We start from the raw sequence: 9,438 nt of genomic DNA, 5'->3' as shown, positions 1-9,438 counted from the left end.
CTTCAGAATGATGTTCTCTTAATGTGCAGACTCCACCCCCCACCCATCCCTGCCCCCCACCCCAGGCCTCCCATTGAGTTTAAATCCTTTACCCATCACTGAAAGAGGAGTGATCAGGTCTCATATGTTATTGGCCAATGGACAGAGTGTTTAGATGCTCTTGTCCCATATAATAATTAATATATGATGCTTATTTGCGGAAAGAGCTCTGCCCTGTTAGGATATACATGATGTGAAAATGTACATATATATATATTTATGTGTACATATATATTTGAAAATGTACATATATATATTTATGTGTACAAACACACACACACACACACACACACCCCATGCTTAAGATTAGGCATCATCAGAGCAAAAAGCCTCTTACAAACTAGGATTAGTAAAAAGCACAGCTCCCTGAAGGGGCCTATGAGATTGGAGAAAATGTTATCCAGACTTGGTATTACCTGTTTAATCCAATCCTCCCTTTCTGTTGACATCTAAGGTTACTGCGGCATCACGTGCAAAACCCATCGCTCTTCTTTCTTCCTGAGTAGATAGGTGTCTAAGTACATACACATGTGTGGATGAACGTATTTATCTTTTTACAGCCCATGATACGTAATTTCTGATACAAAATGAAAGAGATAAAAGAACACATGCATGCTGCCTAAGGTTCAGGATATGTAAAAATATAATTGAACGATAAGTACTGTAAAAGTCTAATGTGCAAAATTCTTGGAAGAAATACATACATTATTCAGTGTCAGATCTTGTGGTTAAAAAAATAAATAGATATATTGGACAGTAGCTGATTTCAAATTCCAACTCTCTAATTGAGTTGAGATCCAAGTCCTCCTACTAAGACCATGAGTCTTTCTTCGTATGTGGTGTTCACTCCAGCATCATTTGCCAATCAGCAGTGCTCATGGGAGCCTAGAATAGACACCCATGAGTGATGAGGAGATCTGTATGGTCAGAATTGAGCTCCAGCTCTGTGTTAGACCATGTGTGGAGAGAGAGAGAGGAGTAGGACTCAGCGAGAAGCCTGCAGTGAGGTTGTGTTGGGCCAAACACACCCTCGGGCTTGGGGCTTCAGAGGAGGGAGTCACACTCCTGTGCAGCGTGGGTCCTACAGCTGTTCCTGGGACATCTGGGCTCTAAGAGCAGAGTCGTTCTCAGTTGAGTTGGAAGAATGATGTTACCGTGTTGTTTTGTGAGAGGAAAGAAGGGTGGCAAGGACCTCGCAGAATGCTGAAAACTACGAACTTCCTAGAGACAGAGAAACTGGAACCGTATCCAGAGCATTTTGCTCCCGGGCCCCCTGTGGCAGGGTGTCCTCACACTCCACCTTGAATGACGCGCAGTTCCATCTTCACTTCTCCTGCTGTGTCCTCTTGCTTCACCCCAGCACTGCCACTGCGAGCTGGCTACGTCCTCTTTACCCTGAATCTTTTCTCTGCTTTCTCGTAACAGAGCTGCTGTGACCCTTCTGGTTCCCAGGCTCCCGCAAGACCTCTCTTGACGCTTCCTCTGAGACTCAGATCTGGGACAAACTGATTCATGCAGTGGGCATTTTTTTCCAATTATAAATTTCTGAAGCAGAGAATCCAATGGCTCAGCTTACCTCCTGGAATATGTCACAGGAGAGGCTTTGGATGTGCTGCCTTTGGATGTGCTCCCTGATCCAGTTAGCTATGGCCATGGGAAGTGATGTCACACAGATACAGCTGCCCAGAGCCGCTCTTTTAGCTGAGTCTGTGGCTGAGACCATTTTTCTCAGAAGGGGCTGTGAGTGTGGTAGAAACAATGAGTGACAGAACTGTGTACTTGGGCTAGCCACTGGGAGGAAGAGGGACTGTGGCACAAATGCATACGTATAGGTTCTTGTTCTTAAGGATCTGGTTAGAAAGACAAAGGTCACACATGACTCTATAAGTGAATGATGCTAGGTACCCCAGGCTCCCCATCATATCCTTTGCTAGAGACACAGACCCATAGTAGACCCTCCGTACTGCAGAGCGATGCCAGCCTAATTGTGGGATCCAGTGGAGCCTGGCCCACAGCTAGCTCAGCTGTGTTTGAGATGTCTTTGAAGGCATATCTTCTAATCTTGATGAAACTCAAGGGATACATTGCAGGCCCAGTCACTGAATTCACAAAACCACCTAGAGATGGAGCTGAGAGATGACCAAGCAACAGAAACATCAGTTGCTACAGAGGCATTGTAAGAATGGCTTCTGCCAAGGGCGTCACCCCAGAGCTGCACAGAAACCGTTTTTGATGGATAGCTGGCTTTCACATCCCCATTTCACAGGTGGATTCTGAGGCCAGAGGAGATGCACATTAGAGGCCTCATACAGTGGGACGCAGCTTTGGCTCTGACCCTGCTCTCGGGCACATTCTGTGACTCCCCAGCGGAGGTTAGAGGACAGAAGCTTGGAGCTTCCGCCTTCCAGAAAGGTCTCCCTGAAGTCAGCACCCTCAGTAATACACGCACTAAATTTTGTTCCCGTTCACCTTTAAAATGCTTTGTTTTCTCCCAGTTCTCTTGGAGCAGGAGATAAAGTCTGGGTAGGGAGCTGAGTCTGTGGTTTTTCCCTGTGCTGGGAAAATTGATCTTCCCGAATGCCCATGTGGCCTGTTCTAGGGGAGGGCCAAGGACATCGCTGGGCAGGTGCAATAATAGACTCCAGAATCATGAATTCATCATGGGGAGCTGACAGGAAGGTGCCACCCGGACGACGTGAGCTTGCAGCCCACCTGGGAGTATTCAGCACAGTCCTTGGGGTTTGAAAAGTCATTTTTTTATAGCGAAATCAGATCTTTTGCCTGCTCTCCATGTATGAACCATGGCACCTAGGACTTGTGCCAGACATTTGTCCCCAGAGCCTTGTAGGCATTCGACATGTGCATGACTTCTGAGGTTCCTGCCCACGTTCAGAGCAGGCGCTGCAAGATCAAGGCCCTCCACCAGTGGGCGCTGCCCAGGGCAGCTGAAGAGACAGCGCTGGCGCCCTGACTGCACAGCCTCGCAGCTGTGCTGTGTCTTTTCCTTTTTCCTGGTTGCTTACACATGTTACCATATTAGGCCCATTATCCATAATGAAACACTCAGAGTGTTTAACAACCCAGATGCTATTGCAGTCCTTCATCGAAGGACTTTGTCGATATGAAATGAGTCATTTCCAGAAGAAAACAAGTGAAAGTTCCAACAGCCACATTCTGTTTGAATAGCGAGAGAGAGCACTCAGTGGTCCCAGCCCCTTAACGGTTTCCTTGGTATAAACTGGTGCTTGCTGAATGGTCTGCTTCTCTGTGAGGGTATTCGGGGTTCTGGCCGTAATGAGCGAATGAACGAGGAAGAGGCCAGTGCCGGGGTGGTAAAGCCACCTCTTTAATAAAGAACAGAGAAGAGGACATTAGGAAAAGCAAAAACCTGGGCAGAACATGAAAACAAGAAACTGAGAAGGTTGGCCAGGTCTTTCTTTGTGCATGAAGGAGGAGGGGGCTCTGTCCCAGAAGAGTGCTGAAGCCCAGGGCAGCTGAGGTTTGGGGGTGGGCAGCCCCACAGCCATGGCATAACCACGGGACGGGGGGACCCCACCCCACCATCGCAGGGGCCAGCTGTCCTGGGGCTGAAGGAGCTTACACATGCACGGGGAGAGGAATGTGATGAGGTGTCAGGAGAAATACCTGCATTTTGAAAAAACTTGCTTTCCTATGCCGTAGTTACTTTCGAAAGCGAGCACTAGACTGTTGAGATGGGAAAGGTAGTTTCTGAGCTAGTTCCAGAATGGCCTTCTGACCAGCCTGCTGAAAGGAGCCAGTGCGTGCAAGCTCTTTTCAGCCTGACTGGGAAAACTATAAGGAGTTGCTGCAGCATGCTGCATTGTTCATTTTTCTTAAAACAAAACAGATTTTCATATGGCCTGCTTTTTAAAGGCCCAGTCTAATTTATTTCAGATAAACCTTGCAGAAATACTTGCCGTTTGTTTATTCAGCCAGCTATTTCTCGAAGAAATAGTTATTGGATGATCCCACTTGTGCCAGGCACTGTCCTGGGCCTTGGGAACAGAGCTGGATGCTTAAACAACTCTGCTTCCACCTAATTTTCACCTTTGTGCCCTGTCTCGGCTCTCAGACCCATGGGGTGTTTCTGTCGCATCTGCTCTCACAACAACACCGGGCAGATGGTATCCTCGTTACACAGGTGAGAAAACATGCTGAGAGTGATGGTTGTCTGAAATATCAGAGGTGATGAATCAGAAACCAGAACGTCCATTCTTGTTCCCAATCCCCTCTTCCCCACCCAACTGAGTTTCCACTCTTTCTTCTTTCCCTGCCTGCTCATCAACTCTTACCTCCCCTTTTCTCATGCCTACAGGACTGAGCTATTGACTTTTCAGGGTGACAAGTTGATCAAACTAACTCCTCTGTGCTAATAGGTAGGAAGCTAATCATGGCTCACTGTCGCGTTCTGTGCATATACTTGTTCCCTGGCATGGGGTCATCAGGTCGTCAATCAAATCTCTCACTTATGCCTCTAACAGACTCTATGTTAGCTAGAGTTGAGGGCACACCTGGATGAGAACTTTATAACTAAAAACATATTTCTGCCATGGCACAAATCCCTGGGCAGTCAAATGAATTGACACAGCTTTTATTTTTTATAAAATAATTGTCGGCGTTTTCTCTAAGAGGCGGGTTTAAATGACAGCTTCAATGATCCTTCATTCAGTGAGGGTTCCTGAAGTTAAAGGTCTTTCTGCAGCTCCAAAGAGACACCCATCTTGTTGGGATTGGCAGGTAGCCCCTTGCCACTTTCCGGGATTCTGCAGTTGTCTTGCCTTAAATAAACCTACTTGAAGAATATATTTCCAGGCAAGTGGGATGGGTATTTTTGATGGGGAATCGAGAAGAGCTGTAGTTTATTGGATTTCATCTTGCAACTGATTTGTTTCTGCCAGACATTGATATGCAGCCCCGATGCCGTGATTCGGGCCTCGGGAGTATTAATGTTATAAACAACCTTCCATTGTTTCATCTGCTAGGAGGAACCCTAATTTATCACATAGATGTTGGAGTCGCAGTTTCTCATCTGTTCATAAAAAAAATTGGCGGCTATAGGAAATGCATTCCCTCTTTTAAAAATTCATTCCAAGGAATAAGAGAGAGAATTTATTCTAAAATATTTTCATCCCAATAGAAATAAAAATCCTGCCTAATGGCCAGGAATCTCCTTGGGGCTTTGATTCAGAAGGAACTGCAAAGATGGGCATTTCTTCTCTCTCTGTCTTTGGGGCCAGTCAGACTCCAGAAAAAAATTACCATCTTAGGTCTTTACTGGGGCATGCACCTTCTAGGCCACAGAGGTCTGCCTGTGACAACCTGCTGCTGCCAGAGGCATGCTAGGAGGGCATCGATGACACTGGCCCCCAGCAGTGGAGAGGGGTGACGCCCTCTTCCATCCTTTAATTTCAAACACGATGCCCCTGGTATTCTTAGGTTTAAAAAGAGTACCCTTCATAGTCGTCGTTGTTTTTTTCTGGTTATAAAAACAAAACACGTCCTATGTCCTTTGTTAAGAAAAAACAAAAACAAAAAACTTGAATCTATAAATATATGTAGAGAGGAAGGCAAAAACGACTTGTAATGCCATCACCAGAGACAGTCCTTGGTATCATTCTGATTTATATCCAGCCTCATCTCTCTTAAAGGATTTATGTTGTTTCCACGAAACTGGGCTCCTCTATCCTATAACCTGATTTTTTTTTTTCACTTAACACTGTGTTTTTCATTTATTGTTATTTAAAAATTATACATTCTGCACCTCTGCACCAAGAAGCCATGTGATATGAGGATACAGCAGTGACAAGTCCACAGGGAGCTTGCCCTCATTGAGTGCCCATTCAAGGGGGGCAGAACAGGCATTAAACAAATCATGGCTCCAATAATCATTTGAATGCAACCATGCAAAGAGCTATGAAGGAAAAGGACAGAGGACTGTGGGTGCTTGAACTCACCTGAGTATCAGGAAGACTTTCCTGAGGAAGGGGCCCGAGGCTAGGAGCTGACGGATGAGTAAGGGTTGTTGTTTAAGCGAAGAGCCAGAGGGAAGAGTGGGAGGGAGATGGGAGCTCTGGAACCTGAGAGTAGCCAGTGTGGCTTAGAAAGTGAGTGAGCAGGTGGCACAGGCGACACAGGAGAGGTAGGCAAGGACCAGATCACTCAGGGCCCCAGATACGATTCAAGTTTATCCTAAGGGCAATGGTGAGCCATCGGTGGTTTTTAGTCAGGGGTGTGACTTCATAAGACTCGCAGGTTTAAAGGATTATTCTTTCGGAAAGAGTGGGGACTGTAGTGTAGGAGGCTCTACAGTAATCCAGAAGAGCAATGCCAGTTGTTGGAATAGAATGACGGTAGAGATGGGAGGAGTAAACAAGGACTTTGGAAACAAAGATGCTGCAGATGTAATTGATTGGTCAGACATGGTGACTTATTGGATGTGAAAAGCCAGTAGGAAAGAGACATCAAGGACACACCTGGATTTACGCCTTTTGCGACTAGATGGAGACACTGGACATAGAGATGGGAAGCCTGGGGAGAACCAGGACTTTGGGAGTAGGTAATGGACTCGGTTCACTATGTCAAGCTGGATGGGCCTGTGGGGAGGAGACGTGGCCGTTGGCCAGGTCGGACTAGAATGCAACAGAGGGCCCCGGGCTGAAGAGAAAGATTGGGAGTCAGTGCATGCGGGCGGCAGAAGAAGCCCTGAGTGGCTAAAGTTGTCTGGGACACAAGGGTAAAATCTGAAGAGAAGGCCAGCGCCTTCGAGCTTGTCCATGGCGGGTGGGTGCACTGCGGCTGGGCCTCCTCAGCTCCTTCAGGCCACGCCTGTCCGCAGCCCGTCAAGGCAACTTCTCATTCTGCTTTGGGACCCCAGCTGTCTGCCGAAACCAACTAGTACTGGTTCGTGAGAGCTTTCGTTCAATTTTCAGCAATTTTGTGAGCCAGTGGTTTGAAATTGGCCGTTATAGAACCATTCACACCATGGAAATTGGCAAATGCTACAAATCAAGGACTTTTTTTTTCCCCTTCCTGGAGAGCCGGCTGTTAAACATTTACCAGCACACTACTGTTTATAACCAACCTCTGTCTTTATTTCTCTTTCAATTTTCTGAGTTATTTCCATTTGAATTTGAGAAGGAGAGTTATCTGTGATCAGTTTGTCTCTAAATTACCAGCCCTGTGTTCTAAAGAGGGTGTGACCAAGTGACATGTTGAGATAGTGGACTTCCTGTCTCTGTATTGGTTTTCTATTGCTGCTATAACAAACCACCACACACTTAGCACCTTAAAACAACATGAATGTATTATCTCAAGGTTTCTGTACTTCAGGAGTCCAAGTGGGCTAAGCTGGGTTCTCTGTCGAGAGTCTCACAGGCCAAGGTCAAGGTGTTGACCTGGCTGGACTTTTGTCTGGAGGCTCTGGGACCAAAAATCCAATTTCAAGATCTTTCAGGTCGGCAGAATTCAGTTCCTTGTAAAAGTGGGGCTGAGGTTCCCATTTTTGTGTAGGCTATTAGCCAGGGACCCCTCTGCTTCTGGAGACAACATGCCACCTCTCTCACAGCCCCTACATCTTCAGCTCAGCAGCAGATCATTGAGTACTTCTCACACTTCACATGTCTCTGGCTTCTATGCCATCAGCCATAGACTACTCTTTGCCTTTAAGGGCTCATGTCATTAGATCAGTCTCACCTCAGTAACCTCCCCATCTTAAGGTTAACTGTTCTTATCTTAGGGCCACTGTTACGAAGTACCAGAAACTGGGTGGCTTAAAACATTGGAAATTTGTTGTCTCACAGTTCTGGAGGCTTGAAGTCCCGAATCAAGGTGTCAGCAGGGTCCTTCTCCCCGCCAAAGCCTCTAGGAGAGGACCCTCCCTTGCCTCTTTCAGCTACTGGAAGCCCCAGGCGTTCCTTGGCTTGTGGCAGCACCGTGCCCGCATCTGCCCCCATCTTCACATGACTGTCTCCCTCTGGGTCTGTAACCTCCTCTCCGTGTGTCCGTGTCCAAATTCCCCACTTCTTATAAGGATACCAGTCATGTTGGATTAGGACCCAGCCGAATGCCTCCATCTTAAGTCAATTACATCTGCAGCATCTTTGTTTCCAAAGTCCTTGTTTACTTTGCCGATACCAGGGTTTGGGACTTCAGTGTATCTTTTTGAGGGACACATCTCAACCCATAGCTGTGCCATGTAGCATAGCAACATAACCACAGAAATGATATGGCATCATATTGATGGGTTCCAGAGATTAGGGCATAGACTATTTGGGAAGTGGGGTGTACTTTCAGAATTCTACCTAACAGTCTCCAAAGATGGCCTTTAAGGAATTGTCTCATTTGCTGACTAACCTAAAAATAGATCTCATGCCATCCAGGGCTCCTTCTCAGGTTGTCTCAGTTCGCACCTCAGTCTCCCTCCTCAAATTTTGAACATATCATCTGCCCACCAAAGAGAACTGTCCCATGGGCCATACTCTGCCCTCTTCCCCAAGGGCCTGGCTCAGTAGAAGCTCACTGCCAGAGCCGATTGGTACAAGACACGGCAATAGGAAGGAACTCTCCCATCCTTCAAACATGACCAAGTTTGTGCGCCTGGCACCAGCAAAGGAATGTTAGCTCTTGTGTTTTGTTTTTTTTTCTCTTAAGACTGTGAAGCATGTAACAAATTGCTCCCCATCTCCCTTGCTTGGTTTTGGTTGGAGGATGTTGTCCTTTTACCAGCTGCCCCCCTCAACCCCCTGCAGCTCGCTCGGAGGTGCCCGTGTGCAGACTGCAGACATCCCTGCGCCCACCTGTTTGCCGTCTGCCCTGTCTTTTCATCTTCCCAGGAGCTCGTTTCCCACTGTGAGTGATGGCCAGAATTACACAGCACTTAGAGTCTCCCTTTTATCTCCCCCTCCTCTAGAGGCCAAGCAAATTCAAAAGTTAAAGCACAGATTTTTATTAGGCAAACAGGAGTCTTGTCTGTACCTGTGTTTTACAGGAATGTTGAAGGCTGAATGCCTTCCCTCCATGTGTCCAGTTTGTTCTCTCTGGGCAATTTCTTTTGGAGAATTTAATTATGTTAAGTTATCATATGATCCTCTACTCGATCTAGAAAGGTTAGAGAGGAGAATTAGTCTTTAGGAAATCCTTTATGGAAATGGATTTGGTTATTGTATCAGCTTTTATATCCTGAAAGGTTAATATGTTCATCAGTTTGATTTTTTTTATACATGGCTATTTTGCCTCAGGGCTCAAGCTTAGAAAATTAACACCTTTATTATTTTGTGTGTCTGTGTGCTGATCTTTGCACCCCAAGATGACACAACACCTCCAGAGTCAGGAGGCTGGGCCTTCTTGCTGCTGAGGCAAAGTTCCAGACATATATGCTCC

General features: G+C 46.5%; 1 protein-coding gene across 1 annotated transcript in view; it reads left to right on the top strand.

Annotated features, from left to right (window-relative positions):
• The window catches only part of FSTL4 (follistatin like 4), a 362,076-nt gene that overhangs the window by 67,468 nt on the left and 285,170 nt on the right, over nucleotides 1-9,438 (top strand). The gene's annotated exons all lie outside the window — the stretch shown is intronic.

The sequence above is a fragment of the Pteropus vampyrus genome, unplaced genomic scaffold (assembly GCF_000151845.1).
Source record: "Pteropus vampyrus isolate Shadow unplaced genomic scaffold, Pvam_2.0 Scaffold74, whole genome shotgun sequence".
Classification (NCBI taxonomy): Eukaryota; Metazoa; Chordata; class Mammalia; order Chiroptera; family Pteropodidae; genus Pteropus; species Pteropus vampyrus.
This window is presented reverse-complemented; position numbering and strand designations above follow the sequence as displayed.